Source organism: Helianthus annuus, chromosome 8 (genome assembly GCF_002127325.2).
Source record: "Helianthus annuus cultivar XRQ/B chromosome 8, HanXRQr2.0-SUNRISE, whole genome shotgun sequence".
In the NCBI taxonomy this organism is placed as follows: domain Eukaryota; kingdom Viridiplantae; phylum Streptophyta; class Magnoliopsida; order Asterales; family Asteraceae; genus Helianthus; species Helianthus annuus.
In genome coordinates, this window is record NC_035440.2 from 97,879,990 (window position 1) to 97,901,782 (window position 21,793).

Genomic DNA, 21,793 nt, shown 5'->3' on the forward strand with positions numbered 1-21,793 from the left:
GCGTTTACGCATCACTTCGCGTATAACTTTCTAGAAAGCGATTTAGAGCTCGAAATTGAACGAGAATTGATATGTGCAAATGATACACATATTTATACAAATCCCAAGTATGAAACACAATATTTCATTGGTTTGGCATTTGTTTGATGGTCATAGAGACACAGATGTCACAGTCTCCCCTACTTCAGGAAATTTCGTCCCGAAATTTATTTAGAGGAAACTTGTGAGAGCTCAAAATATGAAGTCGAAAAGATAAAACAATACTAGTTAGGGTTCTGAACTTCTAGTAACTTTAAATAACATCATGCTTGCATTGTAAGAGGGTCACTTATATACAAGTATATGAAGCGCCGTTGGTGCGTCCACCGTACCTCCATTACATTGTTCACGTTTCGTTATTGTTGACACTATCGGTTCTTACACATGATAAATCTTACTGTGGTTTCCGTGCACTGAATTTCATAATTATGTATGCATCCATAATTACGTAATTCCTTGCATAGTCCACACAGTGCATTTTATAATGTGTAGGGGAAGCAAAACAATGAACGAACCTGTGATTATTGTGACTAGACCACCATAGGGTCCTTTTGATTAAATCAATAAATGATCTCTTTAAATAGACTACCAAGGAATCTTTTCAGCTATATCATCACATGCCATTCTTAACCAGATTCTGAGTCAATCTTTTTGACTAGACCACTCAAGGGGTCTCTTTTGAATTATGGAATGGTACTATATAATCCAAGGGTCTTAACTATTACGTATAAGCCCATTAAGGATTTAAGGTAGTACCTTTGGATATCCTACTATGAATCCCTCATATGAAGATATGGGAGATTCTACGAGGATTCGGATAACGAAAATTCCGATTACACAAAAACAAAACACATAAAACATAATCACACAATCACATAATTATTTATCTTGGTTTATAATTTGTTATCATTTTGTTAATTTTCGTGTTAATTGCACTTGAGTATTTAAAGTACACTAGGAATCCAATCCGTGGATTTCATTTGGCACTTTACTCTAACTATGAAGATAGGAAGATCTTAATAGGAATTCGGCTTTGTCCTTATTGAATCGTAATGTACGTATTAAGGCATACAAAGAATTCAATTAAGGGCTCCGATTTGAGCGATAATCATCCACAAGGATCTAATTGTGAATATAAGAAGATCCTATATGGATTTTGGAATTTGAATAGCGAGAGACGCTTTGAAAATTTGCACTAGACGTGCTTAAGTCAAAATACGAGGTAGAATGCTCATGAAGTTGAGGTGCTAGATATGCCAAGACGACATATGAATCAGAATTTGGAGGTTGGGTACTATGTATGTTAAATCAATCATACGAGCTGAATGTTTTTGAAAGAAATGCATGGGGTTCTTTGGAAATGTGTTTAATGTTTTTGAAACCTTACGTAATACTTTTGAAATCATGTGGCAGATGTATTAGGTAAATATGTTTATAAATTGCTTTTTAAAATCATGTGAGATGAATTTTGTAATTATGTATAAGGTTTTTGAAAACATGGATAATGCTTTTGAAATCATGCACTTCATATATTAAGTAAATATAATGTGTTAAAATTGTTTTCAAACTATATGAAATATTTTGAAATCAAGAAGGTTGTTTTGAAAACCTATACTATGTATGTTGTTATGAAAACCAGAATGTAATGATAAGGGTATGAGATCGAAAAATACCCTTAGTTATCTAACCAAGGATTTCATGTGACATTTTGAGTAATCGTCTAAAATAGTCACTTCTATTGTGACAACCGGTAATTTACGCTCTTAATTACGTGATTAACAGGTGATTAACGTAATAATAAATAGTGTTTATGACGCTAATTAACTTAACCAGACCCTTGGAGTGCCCAGAAACGTTTGTTCAGCTATACAGTACACGTATGAGGATTCGTGTGGAATCTGCAAAACATCACAAGACAACGGACTGAAACCGTACGGAATACTGACGACACCGACAAATATGGATGTTATACGAAAATTTTAAGCTTATGGAGTTTGGGTTGCGAAAGCGGGTCCCGTAGAAATTACGGACCACTTACACATGAGATGGGCTTGTGGGCCCGGGGCCCAAGCCCGAAACCCACAAGCCTAAACCTACACATAATAGGCAAAATCCCTACAAATCTTTGCGAAATCTATACAAGATTTATAAAATCTTATCAAATCCTACCAAAATCTCTAAAGAGATTTTTGTCTCTAATTTAGAAACACAAGATCTTACAAGAAATATTTGTGAGATCTCTAAAAGATCTATATACAAGGGACAAAAGGAAATAACTATAGTCAATACCCACATGAATTATTATAAAACCCTTCTCCCTCTCGGTCATAAGTTGCAAACACAGAGAACATCATATTCCATATTTGAAAACCCATAAAAAAACACACTCAAAGTTGCACACACATAAAACACAAACACACAGGAGGTGTCATCTCTCCCAAACACCCTCACCCTACCCATTTTCCTTATACATTCAACAAAATAAACAACTTTGAGCTCCTACCTTTCCTCTCGATCTGTACAGCAAACACACACATAACCAGTCAACACCACACATCAACTCTCTCTCATGCGAGTCCGGCGACCGGACTTACCGTCGGAGCCGGTGACGTGGCGGCGGAGAACGTCGCCGTACGGCGACGTGACGACGGAACCAGGCGACGAGACTGAAAGAGAGAGGGAAAAACCGGCGGTCCAATCGATTATCCGACCGTCCGATCGATTATCCGGTCGGTTCTGTTATTCGGTGGATTTTCAGACGGCGGCGCCACTGTGATCGGCGGCGGAGACTTCTGTTCGAGGTGAGAGAGAGAGAGCAGTGAAGAACCGACAAGAGGCACGACGACCGGTGACAATCCGGTGAAAGTTTCCGGTAAGACTCCCGACCCCGTTTCCCCGATTCCTTTCTTTTACGTTTCTGATAAAGGTGATGAAGGCTTGCTGTTATGATTCAAGTCACAGTTCAACAAAGAGTTGGGTGGTGGCTCGGTTTAGTCAACAATCGGCTCAGCTTGGATATTTTGGGTTTCGGCTCGGATAAACGTGATCAGATTATGTTCAGGTTAAGTAGGCTCAACATCAAATTTCTTTAGTTCATCTCATTAGTTCATCTCAGTTTTTTTTTTAGTACGGGTTGTTTACATTTTGTTTCGGGTCAAACCCGGTTAACTCGGTCAACACCCGAGTCAACTCGGGTCAACAGCAGATTGGCAGTGGTCAAGACGGTTCGGTTTCGGGTTGAGTTCAGTCAACAAGTAAGCGGGACTACACGGCTCAACTCGGTCAAAGACGGATCAAACCCGGTCAACCCGGTTGGCTCGGTCAACTCGACTCGGTCAACTCAGTGACTCGGTCGACTCAGTCGACATTTCGACATGAAGATGGTAAAGATCAACGGCGCGTTTTATTTCGTTATTTCCATAATTTTATATATCACGTGAAAAACGAGCTCGAACCGATCTATTACAAGTATAGTTTATATTTCAACTTATTCGACAAAAACTTGCATAAATATTGTTTATATTGTTTGAATCTTGAAAAATAACGACAACTTGTGTTGTCGGAGGCGTCCAAAAACAGAGGAAACTCTGCCCGTTTTTCGAGAAAACCCGTAAAATAAAACGAGTTTTTATTATGAAACAAAACGTGTCTTGTTTGTAAAACGACGATTATTATTATAAAGCGACTTTTATAAAACGAGATACAAATATAAAGTTTTTTTTATCAAAAACTTGCAACATCACGAAAACAACGATACGGAAATTATTTCGACAATAAATAAATATAGTTTATGTATTTATTTCGAACAAAAACGACAATTCTTTTATAAAATAGATATAACTTATCTATTTATTTCAAACATCGTACAACGTGAATTCGTTTTACAAAATAAATATAGTTTTTATATTTATTTCCAACTACAAGCAACTCAATGATACTTTCGCCAAATAAATATAACTTTTTATTTCAAACGCCTAAACGGCATATACGTATATTTTTGGCAAATATACACAAGACGTGATATATATAATACAAATTATTATATATTATTTGCATCCGACCACTCAAAAACGAGCTAACGAGTATAACTTCTTCGCTTCTTTTAAGTTGACAGTTTACCGTCAAATCGTTCGATCAACGATTCGGTAGAGCTCGGTAACACGTAGATTAGTTACCGCATTATTTCGAAACTTATAAGATATTCCATGGTTAGGAATAATGTAGAACGCACACTAGCAAGTCAAGTCTTGGAAACGACATCACGAAGTCGTAATTAGCTAGCTTTGCACGGGAATATTAAGGTGAGTTCATGCTCCCCCTTTTCTTTTAACTGTTTTTAGCTTTATAACTCGGGGGTGAAATACATGTTACAAGTACTTCAATATTTACAAATTGATATGTTGTGTACTGAAACGAGAAGTACTCTTGGCGAAAACTAGTGCCAAGAATTGATACGAGAAATCGTGTCACTGATAGGGTACCATAAGCACCATTAATCGTGTACATACTAAGACCGCAGAACAAAAGGTTAGATCTAACGGGTGTCAGGGCAGCCCCACTCTTGGTGAGAACGAGTACCAAGCAGTGTTTTTGTGTCTCGGTCGTGAATCGACTACAGAAAAATGCCTATGGTTTGGTGACTTCCTATGTCGTGTCACATGTTAATGGCCTTGCAACCCATTAACAACAAGATACATACAAAAATACTTGAACCATACAAGAATACTTGATACATACAAGAATACTTGATTTATACAAGAAAACATGATACATACAAGAATACGTGATTTATACAAGAATACTTGAATTATACAAGATACATACCATGTTTTCGTACAAACTTTCCATACAACATGACAAGAAAATGATTTTTAAATTCGTTTTCTCAACAGTATTTCAAAAACCGGTTATTCAAAAAGATTTATTTCAAATCTTTTCCAAACAAACTATGAACTCGCTCAACTTTATGTTGACTTTTTCGCATGTTTCTTTCTCAGGTTGCATTTCTAAGACAAGGCACGATTGGAATAGTAGGGCCATGAAGAGTCGAGTACTTAGTGGCGTTCAATTTTCTAAAAGACTTAGATTATTTACTTCCGCTGTGCAATGAAGATACCAGTCCAGTCACGCCAATGCTCTGATATTTCGGGGTATGAGGATTCGCATGGAATCTACAAAACATCACATGACAACAGACTGAAACTGTACGGAATACTGACGACACCGACAAATATGGATGTTATACGAAAATTTTAAGCTTATGGAGTTTGGGTTGCGATAGCGGGTCCCGTAGAAATTACGGACCACTTACACATGAGATGGGCTTGTGGGCCCTGGGCCCAAGCCCAAAACCCACAAACCTAAACCTACACATAATAGGCAAAATCCCTACAAATCTTTGCGAAATCTATACAAGATTTATAATATCTTATCAAATCCTACCAAAATCTCTAAAGAGATTTTTGTCTCTAATTTAGAAACACAAGATCTTACAAGAAATATTTGTGAGATCTCTAAAAGATCTATAAACAAGGGACAAAAGGAAATAACTATAGTCAATACCCACATGAATTATTATAAAACCCTTCTCCCTCTCGCTCATAAGTTGCAAACACAGAGAACATCATATTCCATATTTGAAAACCCATAAAAAAACACACTCAAAGTTGCACACACATAAAACACAAACAACCAGGAGGTGTCATCTCTCCCAAACACCCTCACCCTACCCATTTTCCTTATACATTCAACAAAATAAACACCTTTGAGCTCCTACCTTTCCTCTCGATCTGTACAGCAAACACACACATAACCAGTCAACACCACACATCAACTCTCTCTCTCTCTCTCTCATGCGAGTCCGACGACCGGACTTACCGTCGGAGCCGGTGACGTGGCGGCGGAGAACGTCGCCGTACGGCGACGTGACGACGGAACCAGGCGGCGAGACTGAAAGAGAGAGGGAAAAACCGGCGGTCCGATCGATTATCCGGTCAGTTCTGTTATCCGGTGGATTATCATACGGCGGCGCCGCTGTGATCAGCGGCGGAGACTTCTGTTCGAGGTGAGAGAGAGAGAGCAGTGAAGAACCGACAAGAGGCACGACGGCCGGCGACAATCCGGTGAATGTTTCCGGTAAGACTCCTGACCCCGTTTCCCCGATTCCTTTCTTTTACGTTTCTGATAAAGGTGATGAAGGCTTGCTGTTATGATTCAAGTCATAGTTCAACAAAGAGTTGGGTGGTGGCTCGGTTTAGTCAACAAGCGGCTCAGCTTGGATATTTTGGGTTTCGGCTCGGATAAACATGATCAGATTATGTTCAGGTTAAGTAGGCTTAACATCAAATTTCTTTAGTTCATCTCATTAGTTCATCTCAGTTTTTTTTAGTACGGGTTGTTTACGTTTTGTTTCGGGTCAAACCCGGTTGACTCGGTCAACACCCGAGTCAACTCGGGTCAACAGCAGATTGGCAGTGGTCAAGACGGTTCGGTTTTAGGTCGAGTTCGGTCAACAAGTAAGCGGGACTACACGGCTCAACTCGGTCAAAGACGGATCAAACCCGGTCAACCCGGTTGGCTTGGTCAACTCGACTCGGTCAACTCAGTGACTCGGTCGACTCAGTCGACATTTCGACATGAAGATGGTAAAGATCAACGGCGCGTTTTATTTCGTTATTTTCATAATTTTATATATCACGTGAAAAACGAGCTCGAACCGATCTATTACAAGTATAGTTTATATTTCAACTTATTCGACGAAAACTTGCATAAATATTGTTTATATTGTTTGAATCTTGATTGTATCTTGAAAAATAACGACAACTTGTGTTGTCGGAGGCGTCCAAAAACAGAGGAAACTCTGCTCGTTTTTCGAGAAAACCCGTAAAATAAAACGAGTTTTTATTATGAAACAAAACGTGTCTTGTTTGTAAAACGACGATTATTATTATAAAGCGACTTTTATAAAACGAGATACAAATATAAAGTTTCTTTATCAAAAACTTGCAACATCACGAAAACAACAACGATACGGAAATTATTTCGACAATAAATAAATATAGTTTATGTATTTATTTCGAACAAAAACGACAATTCTTTTATAAAATAGATATAACTTATCTATTTATTTCAAACATCGTACAACGTGAATTCGTTTTACAAAATAAATATAGTTTTTATATTTATTTCCAACTACATGCAACTCAATGATACTTTCGCCAAATAAATATAACTTTTTTATTTCAAACGTCTAAACGGCATATACGTATATTTTTGGCAAATATACACAAGACGTGATTTATATAATACAAATTATTATATATTATTTGCATACGACCACTCAAAAACGAGCTAACGAGTATAACTTCTTCGCTTCTTTTAAGTTGACAGAAACGTTTGTTCAACGTGAATTCGTTTTACAAAATAAATATAGTTTTTATATTTATTTCCAACTACATGCAACTCAATGATACTTTCGCCAAATAAATATAACTTTTTTATTTCAAACGTCTAAACGGCATATACGTATATTTTTGGCAAATATACACAAGACGTGATTTATATAATACAAATTATTATATATTATTTGCATACGACCACTCAAAAACGAGCTAACGAGTATAACTTCTTCGCTTCTTTTAAGTTGCACGGGAATATTAAGGTGAGTTCATGCTCCCCCTTTTCTTTTAACTGTTTTTAGCTTTATAACTCGGGGGTTAAATACGTGTTACAAATACTTCAATATTTACAAATTGATATGTTGTGTACTGAAACGAGAAGTACTCTTGGCGAAAACTAGTGCCAAGAATTGATACGAGAAATCGTGTCACTGATAGGGTACCATAAGCACCATTAATCGTGTACATACTAAGACCGCAGAACAAAAGGTTAGATCTAACGGGTGTCAGGGCAGCCCCACTCTTGGTGAGAACGAGTACTAAGCAGTGTTTTTGTGTCTCGGTCGTGAATCGACTACAGAAAAATGCCTATGGTTTGGTGACTTCCTATGTCGCGTCACATGTTAATGGCCTTGCAACCCATTAACAACAAGATACATACAAAAATACTTGAACCATACAAGAATACTTGATACATACAAGAATACTTGATTTATACAAGAAAACATGATACATACAAGAATACGTGATTTATACAAGAATACTTGAATTATACAAGATACATACCATGTTTTCGTACAAACTTTCCATACAACATGACAAGAAAATGATTTTTAAATTCATTTTCTCAACAATATTTCAAAAACCGGTTATTCAAAAATATTTATTTCAAATCTTTTACAAACAAACTATGAACTCGCTCAACTTTATGTTGACTTTTTCGCATGTTTCTTTCTCAGGTTGCATTTCTAAGACAAGGCACGGTTGGAATAGGAGGGCCATGAAGAGTCAAGTACTTAGTGGCGTTCAATTTTCTAAAAGACTTAGATTATTTACTTCCGTTATGCAATGAAGATACCAGTCCAGTCACGCCAATGCTCTGATATTTCGGGGTGTGACATCTATTTTGTACTTTGTTTCTTAGAATGAAACGAGTACTTAGAATTTTTGAGGAAATCATGAGCGATCACATGAACGGGAGAACTACAAGAGTAGTTTGTTTTGTAAAGAACATAGTTCTTGGGTGTAGGTATCGTAGGGGTATGCCATACACACATGTAACTATATTTGTACATCAGAATTGTGAACAACAATTTATTTATAAACCCATCAGATTGTTACAGAGTTCAAGAAAAACAAAAGAAACAAAAGCAACAGATACATAAGATTCAGTTGTTCAAAGCAGCAGCATCTTCTAATCAGCCAAATGCTCATCTGTGGGTCAGATTTGCATTGACAATCTTTGGTCATTTGTTCCTGAAATGACTCGTCTCGCCATAGAAGTAGCAAGTACCAGGAGGAAAATGAGCTTGTGCTGGATCTGCTTGAAATTGAACAGGGTTCTAAATAGCTTGGTTTAGCACAGTGACTGAATGATAAACTCTTGCCGTATGGCCAATAAGTCCACAGTTGAAACATGTTCGGCATTTGACACTAGCATGGTGATGGAGGTTACACTGACTGCACAAAGGAGCAGTTCCCAAGTACGGCTTCTTGGCTGGTGGTGCTGCCACTTGGCTAGGTCCTGCTTGATTTGGTGCAACGGCTGGAGGATTCTTTGAAGCTTTACGCTTCTTTGATTTTGTGAAGGCTTGGTTTCTGTTTCCTTTGGTATCTCTTGGGCGGCTTCATCCTTGAGGCGAGACATGGCGACAGCTAATTCAGCAGTCTGTTGGATTACTACGACTATTCGTTGGGCAAATTTGGTAGTTTGCTCGTACATCTGAGTGTCGTGGCGATGAAGAGACATCCTAAAGGAAATGGAAGACATAGGAGGAAATAAATGAAATGTTATCGGATAATCAAAACAGAATGAGAACGCATAAAAATTATGATCATTTGTTTGTTACCTAAGGCAAACAAATGAGACGGTGACTAATCAAAGTAAGCGGGTCATATTAATGTATCGCGAAGACATGCTTTAGCCTATAAGTGGACAATCATCCCAAGAGTTCCTAGGTAAGAGTGACTGGTCCGATTATGTGGATTTGTGTTGGTGCATTACGTCTGTCGACTTCGTCTTGTATCCTTGTATTAGAAATGTTAGATCAGGGCACCTAGTTCGAGAAATTTAGGGTTTGTGTGTGAAAGGTTAATTTCGCACGAAATAGCATTTAGTTATTTTGCACGAAATAGCCATCAGCTATTTCGCACGAAATAGCAACTGTTAATTCCGTGCGAAATTACCACAACTATAAATACCCTTGTTGTGATTTCATTTATAACGATCATGTTTCCGGTACCGAAGTGCTGCTGACGTGTCTACTGATCTGTAATCGTGTCAAATCAATAAAACAAGACAATTCAGTGTGAATCAAGTTGTTTCCGAGTCAATTCATTTCTTTCCGCCTCTTGAATGATAAAGAACTCTTCTGAACGACTTGTTTGGTCGTGAAAACGATCCTACAAGTGGTATCAGAGCTCAAGAGTAAGAGTTCTTGCCAAAACATCCATAATTTCTGACTTCTACACCTTCTTTTCAAAATTAAACAAGATTTAACGGTCAAAATGGTCTGAATTTCACATATTACATGCGAAACAGTGTTTTAATGAATCCTTGAGAGAATTAGACACTAATTCAGCTTAAAACTTGGTCAAATTAACAAAAATCAGATCGAACATGATGACGTCAGCAGTATTTCGCACGAAATAGGCTATTTCGTTTGAAGTTGTCACTTTATTTCGCACGAAATCACCTGTTTGAGTTTGATTTCTCACGAAATCACCTTTGTATTTCGCACGAAATTACCTCTGTATTTCGTACGAAATCACCTTCTTGATATTCATTTCATTCGAAATCACCTCGGTATTTCGCACGAATTCATCACTGTATTTCGCACGAAATCAAAACTCATTTCGCTTGAAACTGGTATTTCGTGTGAAAGAGTGATTTCGTTTGAAATTCATATTTCGCACCAATTATGTTTTCGCTTGAGTCTGATCATTTCGCACCAAGTGTTTTCGTTTGAATCCTTATTTCGTGTAAAATTTCATTGTTGTTTGAACTTTGTTGACTTTGTGATACAGATTACTGAATCATGGAAGAGGAATTCTACAATGCGTTTGCTACACCAGTTGCTCCTGTTACAGATGCTGAAACTTTGTACAGTGAGAATGAAACAGGAACTTACCAAAAACCGCCGAAGCTTATGTACATTGAGGAATTTAGAGGATGGCAAAATCGATTTGAAAACTGGGTGCAAGCTTATAAGTTTGACGCATGGTGTTCGTTAGAGGTTGATTACGAGAAACCGAAAAATGAACGTGGGCTTGAAAAAGCGTTTAGTGACTATTCAGATGTAGAAAAATTGAAATACACGAGTGAAAAAATGATGATTAGTATTCTCCAACAAGCAGTTAAAGAAGAGATATTTGTTTTGCTCCAACATTCGGGTACTGCAAGACCAATTTGGACTGCATTGATTCAAAAATTCAAAGGAATGATCAAGAACAAAAAGGCTTTTACTGAAAAAATCATTTGACATGTTTGTAGCTTTTGAAAAAGAAACAACAAAAATGACCATTGATAGGTATTGTCACCTGGTCTTGGAAATGGGAAGATTGGACATAAAGAAAGACGATGATGAATGGGTTGTAAGCTAGCTGATGCATTACCCCAGAACAAATGGGGAACTTATTTGTTGATCTTAAAACACATGAGAAAATCTGAGAGTATGAATTTGGCAAAGTTTATTCAGAAGATTGAAGAGCATGAGTTGGATATTCAGAAAACGGCAATCATGAGTAATCCTAATGCTCAACAAAATGTCAACCTATACTACAGAGGAAATAAATTTGAAGTTACTCCAAGCCCTAAGATTCAGACTAGTTTTAATGCTGATAGTTCTTCTGGAACAAAGGGTAGTACTGTGACTCAAAGTGGTGGAAATTCGTCTTTGTATTCAAGCTTTGATCCAAATTTAACAACACCAAGTCCTCAAAGACAGAATTCAACGAATCTGCAATGCAGTGTTACTTTGAACATTCAAAATGGTCAAAATCTGTCTCCGGAAATAGCTAAGCAACACATGGCATCTCTTGTTGCTATGTTAGAATCATGTGAAAGTTTAATTGCTGGCAGAATTGGAAATCCAATGCTTACAAAAGAGGATTATGACCAAATTGATGCGGAGGAACTTGAGTTGATGGATATCAAATGGTGTTTAGCCAGTGCTGTTCGAAGGGCGAAAAGTTTCAACAAATCACTGGAAGGGATGAGTTTAGTGAGATGTCTAAATCTCCAATAGGGTTTGACAAATCAAAGGTTACATGTTTTCGCTGTCGAGAAAAGGGTCATTTTAAGCGTGAGTGCAAAAACAAAGAAGCAAACGAAAGACAAGATCAGTCTGGTAAAAACAATTATTAACAAAAATCAATTTTTCATCAGATTGCTCAACAACCACAAACTGTACATGCACGTGCTATTGAAGAAAAAGAGAAAAGAGCTTGTTATGTTATAATTGACCAAGACGATGAAAAGGTTGCAGAGGGATTTAGCTGGGATAAATATATTCCACCTGGTTCAGGTCTTGTTGCTAGAATTCTGGAAGAAGATGAAGTCAAATCTAGTTCGAAAAGAATACCGATTTTTCCATATTTCGGAAGTGATGTAGATACTGATGATGAAGAAGAATACATTAATAAAGCTAGAAAAGGTCTACATCCTGATAGTTTTCATTTGTTTTTTGCAGATAAAGTTGACATGCTGAATGAGAAGAAGATTGCCAGATTGAAAAAAGAACTGGAAGAAAGAAGAATAACTGATGAAAAATCAAAGATGGAAGATGAAGAAGCAAATGTTGAACCAGTCATTGAGATGGTGATAGAAAAAATCGTTGAAGTGGAGAAAGTGGTAGAGAAAATTGTTGAGGTCGAAAAAATAGTCGAAGTTGAGAAACTCGTTGAAGTTGAGAAGATTGTCGAGGTTGAAAAGATAGTTGAGGTCATTAAACCGTGTCAGAAATGTTTAGAATCTTGCAAAGATTGTGATGAGAAGGATAAGAAGATCACTGAACTTGAAGAGTTGAAAGAGAATTTGTTGTCTGATGTGAAGTATGTGAAGGAATCTTATGATGTATTGAACAAAACGGTTGTTGGTCTGAAAAAGACAAATTCAGAAGTTGATGCTACTATGACAATGATGAGCTCAACATTAATGACAAAGCAGAAGGTCATCAATGAGTATATTGAAGATTGTGCAAAGCTAAAGCAGGATTTGGAACTTGAAAAGATTGAGAGTGAAAGAATCAAACGTTTGTTGTTGTGTTATACAACATGTGATTATTTGATTGACAGAGTTTATCCTACTGTTGCAGGTCTTGAAGCCTTTAAAGAACAAAAGAAAGAAGAAACGGATACTGGTAAGAAACAAAGTGTCAAGTATAACAAGTGTCCGCCCCCGATCTATGAAAGTTATTCTCCCAGAAAGCCAAATGAGGAACGTTTAAATAAAGCTCTCAACATCAAGTTAAAGTCTGAAACCATTGATGAGTTACCATACAATATTGATGTAACATTCACAGCGTCTGACACTGATCATGAATCTAAATTATTAAAGAAAGTGGTCGATCAGGTGTTGGATATGGATGAAGAGTCAAAACCGGAGTCAAAATCTGAAAGTTCGAGTTCATTAGAAAAGAGTCCGAGTTCACCAGTCAAACGGGTTTATAATAAAGAATTTCTGCTATCAAAATCTAATTTGAATAATGGATCAATCAAAGTGGCATATACTTTGACTGATTCAGACAAATTATATTCTGATGAGGAATTCCCAATAAGAAGTGTCAAAACTGAATAAATCAAACAGGTTTTCCAATTAACAGAAATTAATATTTCTGAAATAAAAGATTTAAATCTTCATGAAAAACCTAAAAAATACACTTCAAGAGTTCAATAGAGATTGAACAAGAAAAAGGGTTACAGTTCTGGTTATGGTTTTCACAAGAAACCAAACCATAACGGTAATTACAAAAAGAAGGGATTAGGTTTCATTTCTCTAGAAAATTATAAAAATAAGAAAACTTATAAACCAAAAACTAAATTTGTTTCAGGTACAAGTTCTGAAGAAGAACAGAGGAAACCATTTTGGAAACAATCTTATCAAGAGTTTCTTACTGAAAGAAAGAAGAATATGATGAGATCAGAACAAAGAGTTGAAAGAAGAAGATGTTATAAATGTCACAAGATTGGACACATTGCTTGGAATTGCCAGCAGTCCAACAACACAAAACAGGGAGTTTCTTTGAACCCAAAATTGAAAGAAAAACATGTTGATGAAAAGAAACAACCAACTGAGAATTCTAAGGTGTTTAACAATTCGATTTTCGAAACTGGTGATGTTTCAAAACATTTTTACAAAAGGAAAGTCGATTTAAACAAACAAAATGGGTTGTCAAAAGTTCAGATGAAAGTTCTAGTGATGAATCTGATTCCATAAAATCAGATGAGCTATCTGTTGAGAAAAATGTTGAAAATTCAGTTCCGCCATTGGATGATGTTAACTTTCCACCATTGCGGGCAGAAAATCTGAAATCAAAAGGTAGGTTTGAGATTTCAGATCAATTCTTTGTTGGTAAGAAAGAATTTGATGCTGAAAAGGTGTTTATTGGAAATGTTAAACATATTTTTGGGAAGATGGTTGATGGGAAGGTTAAGGGTGTGAAAGAATTTTACAAATCGAAAAGATGGTGGGATAGATGTGAGCCAAAATCACCCAAGGCTGGTTAGGCTTGGGTGACAGCATTTTCTACTTAAATTCCTGACTTGCCAGAACTCCCAGGTTGGTAATTGGGGAGTAGGAATCGACATCTTTCTTTAGAAATTCACAAGTTGGTAACTGTGATATTTCGATTTACAAGTGGATAATCAGGGACATTAAGTTGTACTTGATATGTTTACAAGTGGTATTTTTGTGACATTGTCATATGTTTTCAAGTAGTACAGAGGATAACGAACCTACAAGTGGTTGAAAACAATGTGATGAACCCCTAATCTACAAGTGATAAAATCAACAAAACTTATTTTCAAGAAAAACCATTTTGATTAAAACAAACTTAAGTGTTTTGAAATCATAATGGGAAAACAGTTTGTTGTAAGGGGGAGTTCTGATTGTTTATGCCAAGTGGATGGCGAATTGAAGCAATTCACAACAGTTGTCACGTTACTTGTACAGTTTGTTTTCAAATTTTCTTTTAATGATTTTGAATATTAGGGGGAGTAAGAAATTTCAGAAAATCCAAAAACATTAGAAAATTTGAAAAAGCCAAAAACATGATAAAAGTCAAAAATGAGTTTTGTTGAGAAAAGAGGAAATGATAGTACATCAGTTCACTATCACAACACGCTAAAGAATTGGAGAGTCAAAATGTGATAAGCGACTCACTGCGGATATGCCAGTAGGTTTTTATACATTTAATAGATTGTTTTCAAGATATAAACTTAAATCATATACTTGCTTATTTTGTGGGGAACATCTCTCGGATATATAGGTAACCCCTGAAATCTTGTTTGAAAGATTTTCTATTTCTGACATACTAGGACTTTGTGCGTGGTGATATCTGGGGTATTATACTTGAACTTTTGATTTTGCGGAAGCAATAGCCTAGTTCTCGTATAATACTTTGCATAAGCTTTAATCTTAAAGCTCGCCCTCAGTACACAAAATGATGAAACATTGAAAAATGCTAATCATGTGTTGTTGAAGAAAAGATCCCCAAACGGGACACACCGAAAGACGAGCCGTCATCTCTTTGTCTGAACGGAAGTTCTAACCTGAGCTCTCACGGTCTCGCATTTACCCTTTTACAGATACCATTAGTGTACATTCACCTGTAAGACTGAATATAGAAGTCTGGATACGGGAGTATATTCTAAGGTGGGACACGCGAATAAGTTTAAGTCTTTAAAACACTAATATCGTATCTCGAAACAGTTGAACTTTGTATGAAAATTTAAGTGGATCAATATACTGACAATCTAGGAAAAATCGTTTAGAACTTAAAATGTTTAAAGCTTAATGGTGTTAGTGATTTGGTCTCATAAACTGATATGATCCTCTTACACAAACTCACAAAAATATTGTTTGTAAACATTTCTTTATTGCATTTCTTTTTAAATATTCCAAAAAGATTTTGAGTGTGTTTCAGCATAAATTTTTGAAAATACAAAAAGATTTTCGACAACTGATGATGAAAAGCTGATTTTCAAAATTCCAAGTGCTAAACATGACGAACAGGTTTGGGAAGAGTTTGTTTGAAAATGATGTTTTCTTACATGTGGTCATCAGAATTTCTAAAAATGTTAAATCACTCTGGAGTTTATTTCTACAAGTGGTTATCAGAGATTCTAAATTTGTTATATCTTATCTATTGTGAAACTTATGTTTTGGGTAGAGGATGTGCAGGTTTGCCAGGTTTCGAATCCTGAGCAGAGTGAAAGCTAGATTTCGATCCTAGAACCTGTGAAAGCAAGTCTATGATTCTAGCACAACTCAAGGGGGAGTTTGCTAGTTAAAGGGAGTCTGAAGATGCAAGAGTCAGATTACATTCCTGAGGTTCACACTAGTTGCCGATGCTGATGAACTTAAGGAATCAAGAGATCTGATCAAGAGAATTAGACTGAGATAAGAGTCAGGTGGAGATGGAAGAACCCAAAGACTGATAAAGATTGAAGACTGTGAAGACTTAACACCGAAGACTTCATCAACATCCGAGGGGGAGTCTGTTGGTGCATTACGTCTGTCGACTTCGTCTTGTATCGAGCCTTGTATTAGAAATGTTGGATCAGGGCACGTAGTTCGAGAAATTTAGGGTTTGTGTGTGAAAGGTTAATTTCGCACGAAATAGCAACTGTTAATTCCGTGCGAAATTACCACCACTATAAATACCCTTGTTGTGATTTCATTTGTAACGATCATGTTTCCGGTACCGAAGTGCTGCCGACGTTTCTACTGATCTGTAATCGTGTCAAATCAATAAAACAAGACAATTAAGTATGAATCAAGCTGTTTCCGAGTCAATTCATTTGTTTCCGCCTCTTGAATTGATAAAGAAATCTTCTGAATGACTCGTTTGGTCGTGAAAACGATCCTACAATTTGTACGAACACTCTAGCCTTAGACAGAAAACTCGGGATACAGGCACCCACCCTTCCAGATTACACGTGTTCACATTAATAGGACCCAAACTTTGACGAGATTTTGAAAACTTTGAAGGTTCAAAACCTTATAATAAATCATCCTAGAACAGATGATTGGTTTTCAAAGCGGATTTGAAATTTGTGTTCTTGTTGTGGTTGTCGCCTAAGGATAGGTGACGGTATTGTTTTAAGATCTAAACACAAGAATCTTGTGTTAGGGTCCTAGAAAGGTTAAGGACTAGGTCAAAGCATTACTAATAACCTAATTCCTTATAACCATGAGCTCTGATACCAACTCTTCTGTCACACCCCGACCGCGTAAAACAACAAACCGCGGCGGAATCGTCGGGGAGTGTCGTAACAGAATCATTGTTTCACAACACATGGAAATTGAAATTTTGTTTTATTAAAATAAAAGAGGTTACAATGTCTTAAAAACAAAGAAACATGACATATTAACTAGTCTTGCATCTTTTAATTTCACTAAGGCCCAAGTCCCACTACAACAAAAATCGCTTTTTAGGACCTTTTCTGAGGGACGCTTGTAAAAGAGGGTCCTAAAAAACTATTTAATAGGACTAATGAACTTTTGGGGTCCTTTTATAATATACTCTACTAAACCGGTGTCCTAAAAAACTATTTAATAGGATGGATGATTTTTTGGGGCCCTATTATCATATAATTTAATAGGACACTTAAAATGTAGATCCTAATAAAGTACTTTATAAGACACTTAATTGTTAGTGTCTCATTATGTGGTACTGTATTAGGACACTTGATCATCTGGGGTCCTATTATAACATAACTTAATAGGACACGTTGTAGTTAAGTCATAAATGTTCAGTGTTATAGGACCTCTCTAGTCGAAGTCATATTAGAACTTAACTTAATAGGACACTTGACACTTGGGTCTTATAACTTTAAACTTTATAGGGCGCTTAATTATTGTGGTGTTATTATAATACACAGTAATAGGACACTTGATATCTGAGTCATAAAACATTAGTTTTATAGGACGCTTATTCACTAGGGTTTTATAATAATATAACTTAAAAAGATACTTGACACTTGGGTCTTATAAATATAAACTTTATAGGATGCTTAATCATTGTGGTGTTATTATAATACACTGTAATAGGACACCTAATATTTGAGTCATAAACATCAGTTTTATAGGACGCTTATTCGCTAGAGTTCTATTATAACATAACTTAATAGGACACTTGACATTAGGGTCTTATAACTTTAACCTTTATAGGACGCTTAATCACTATGGTCCAATCAAGTATTATCATGTAACATCATGTATGTTAAGCATGGAAGTTAGAAAACCTCATTATATGATTCGCCACTAGACACACTATCATGAAGAGGGGAGGATCATGAATAACAAGAAAGTAAATCTAATCTATTAATTTTTAAGGGTGTTCATAATCAAGTTAGGAATGAAGGAGTGGAACTTAGTTTGGAAAGCCAAAGCTTCCATTTGTTCACACTTCACAAGTCACAAGTTCATCATATGGAAGACGACTTGTGCTTGTTTTCATCATTCAACAAATGAAAGGTGGTGGTGAAGAGAGGTGGTGGTGGTGGTGGTGGCCAGCGGTGGTGGTGGCCGGTGGTGGTGGTGAGTAGTGGTGGTGGCCGGTGGTGAGTAGTGGTGGTGGCCGGCGGTGGCGGTGGTGGTGGTGGTGGTGGTGGTGAGAGGTGGTGGTGAGTGGTGGTGGTGGTGGTGGTGGCCGGCGATGGTGATGGTGGTGGTGAGAGGTGGTGGCACTACTAGAAATGAGCCTAATGTAACCTTTTAAAAGCAACCTTTTAAAATGAGTTGCATTTGATTATAAAGTAACTTCTTTAAACAAAAATTTAAAAAGTTGCATTTGAAGAGCTAATGCAACATTTTTCTATAAAAGTTACAAATTTTATTAAAAACTGCAACTTTTGTTTAGAAGATTACATTGTTAATACATAAAGGCAACTTTTATTACAAAACATTGCATAACATTAAATATGAATATGTGACTATTATTTTCAAAGACAACTTTGTTAGACTACTAGAAAAAAGAATACATAACTTTGATTATCGACGGATAAATTATCGGCTTGTCCCACGAAATTGAAAAGATATACAACATAATTTTTTTATTTACCCACATATCACCTAAAATATAAAAAGTAATGTAATTTCTTAAAATTTTTATTGCTACCACAAACCCCTCAAATTCCCCAAAAGTTTGATTGTAGTCGTGATATATTTTTTCCCCAAAGATTATATAACATTTTATATAAATACATTATTTTAGTTTTATATAGATTTACTAAAAAAACTCCATTCCCACCTAATTTTCAATAGATATGTTTCTTCAAAATTGGTTGATTTCTTATTTCTTGGTGGTGAGTGAGCGGGTAAATTTGATATTTACTATTTTGGAGGGAATTAGAAATTAGAGGGAAACTAGGAGGGAAATTAAGTACAAAATTTGATTAGAAAAGTATTAATTGCAATAAAGTAAAAAATTAGTAATTGCGGGTAATTCTTAATTATGTTGACATTAATTAATTGCAGTTAAGAGCCCAAGTATCAGAGATGGAAGGGTCGAGGGGTGGTTCCAGTGTTCGACATCTTGCATCACAACATTTCCCCAATGTAACCAATGGACATCAATGTTTACGGGTATTTTTCTATATAAATATTTAGTGTTCCACCTATTACATGACCACAATAGTAATCTTCTTTATCCTTAATCCTATTAGTTTTTCATCATGAATAACATCAACAACTAAAAGTTCCACTACAAAGGATTAGTGTGTAGTGTGGCGGTGGCTATTCTTGTTTGTAAACGTGGGATTATTAAAAACCAATTCTCCTTAGTTTTTCCATAAAAATGTTAGCCTGCTAGTGTAAAACTTTATTAATTTTTTTGTAAAATGATTTTTTTGCACTATTATGACTAGAGTTTAATAAATATTTGTTGAAAACTAAAATCTAGATCGAAGATGAAGTTTTCCTCAAAAGCATTTTAAACTCTACCGAGACTACAGCAAGAGGAAGGGTCCTAAGCTTGGACCCAAATGATCTAGTTGGTGGTACAGAGATTGGACCAGAATAGTGTGAGGTAAACGTTCAAGTACCAATAAAAAAGATGAAAACTTGGTAAGACCATATGGTTTATTTTCTACAATTCAAGATTGTATTGGTGCATCCATCGCATGGCCCTATCCATTCATCTCAGTATGTATTTGTTAAACTTGTGATACAAATAATTTTAGTATCATGGAACTTAATGTTTATACATAGATGGTTTATTTGTAGGTAGTCCATGAGGATTGAGGACACATGATGACTCAAGATTTTATGCTTCTTATTTCTTTAATTGCTTTTAATTTCTTTGTTAAATGTTAAGACTTTATGTTAGATAATGTTATAACTTATTAATGGTTAGTGTTTTTGTTATGAACATGCTTATTTGAAATATAATGAAGTTTTACTTCTTTCATTAGTTGATGTTATACAATGACTTTTAGGATGTTATTTGTTGATGGTCTTTTATAAAATTGGTTTTATAATCTTATTTGAGATATTAGGAACATTTTCTTGATATTAAAGTAGCTATAACGTTACATCAAAAGGGTCCTATAATTTAATTTTTAAGGACGCTTGTTGTCACACCCCGACCACGTAAAACAACAAAACGTGACGGAATCGTCGGGGAGTGTTGTAACAGAATCATTGTTTCATAACACATGGAAATTTGAAATTTTGTTTTATTGATTAACTGAGTTACAATGTCAAAACAAGCAAAGAAATATGAAATAATTATCTAGTCTTGCATCTTTTATTGTCACTAAGGCCTCGTCCAATACTATGTGAGCATGCATCAATATCATCATCAAATATCATCAATTATTGTACCTGAAACACATGTGAAGATACATCAGCATAAAAATGCCGGCGAGTACATAGGTTTTGTGAAAATAGGATTCATGACTTAGGTTTAAGAAAATGTTTAATGAAAACTTGTAATGAATCCAGTTTAAGTGTTTGCTTTTATAAAACTTTTGAAAAGCGATAATAAGGTAGATGATATGTAAAAGAGTAATGTAAGGTTAAATGAATAACCAAGTAAAAATAAGTTATATAAAACAATTTGTTTTGTAAAAACAACGTCTTGTGAAAAATATGTTATTTGTGTAAATTGTAATAGTCCAAATTGAATGATTCAAATAACGCTGCGATATATAATATCATACAAACACTTATATATAGGATGTACCAGCGGCGTATCCACCATGCTTGTATCATATTACACACGCCTCGTTACTTAATCACTTTACCCAAACAAACCACCAAAGTAAAATGTCTATTTTTAAACCAATTGCCAAATGTATTGAATAATATGTCAAATGTTTATGTCAAATGTAAAACATGTAATGTATTGTCAAAAATGTTTATGTGTCAACTGTAAATCATGTAATGTGTAACCAAAATGATGTGTTTGGCTAGCGAAATGCATCAACTAAACCATAGGTGAAAATGCACAAAACAAAGTATTGAAGTAAAACTTGGTTTAAATCAAAGTTATGTTTTGTGGAAATGCATGCTATACTGATACAAACACTTATGCGGTATGTTAAACGCATACATTCAAGCCTTAAGACAGCAGGATAAACTTAGAGTAAAGGTTATCAAAGTGAAATGTTTTCGGATTCAGTCATTCCTTACACCCAAACAAACCTAGGATGTCAGGAACGGGATTTGTCAAGTCCTATGGTACCATTACTTACTACCGAGCGGCGTAGCTAATGTTAATGAATGTAATAAAGAACCGTTAAACAAACCAAATGTTATACCGAATGTAAGCATGAGATGTGATGTGATGTGAATGTACTAAGTATGAACTAAATGAACATTCATAGCATGAAAAGGTAATGTAAATCAAATGTACTAAGTATGCTAAGTTAACATACAAAGCAGAAAAGTCATGTAAAACAATGTGCTAGCA

General features: G+C 35.8%; 1 long non-coding RNA gene across 1 annotated transcript; it reads left to right on the plus strand.

Moving 5' to 3' along the window:
* The first annotated feature begins 19,351 nt into the window (after window positions 1-19,351).
* On the plus strand, window positions 19,352-20,297 carry LOC110871380. Its single transcript, XR_002553688.2, has 3 exons — window positions 19,352-19,464; window positions 19,781-20,022; window positions 20,104-20,297. It is a non-coding gene; the product is annotated as an uncharacterized LOC110871380 (long non-coding RNA).
* Window positions 20,298-21,793: the final 1,496 nt, after the last annotated feature.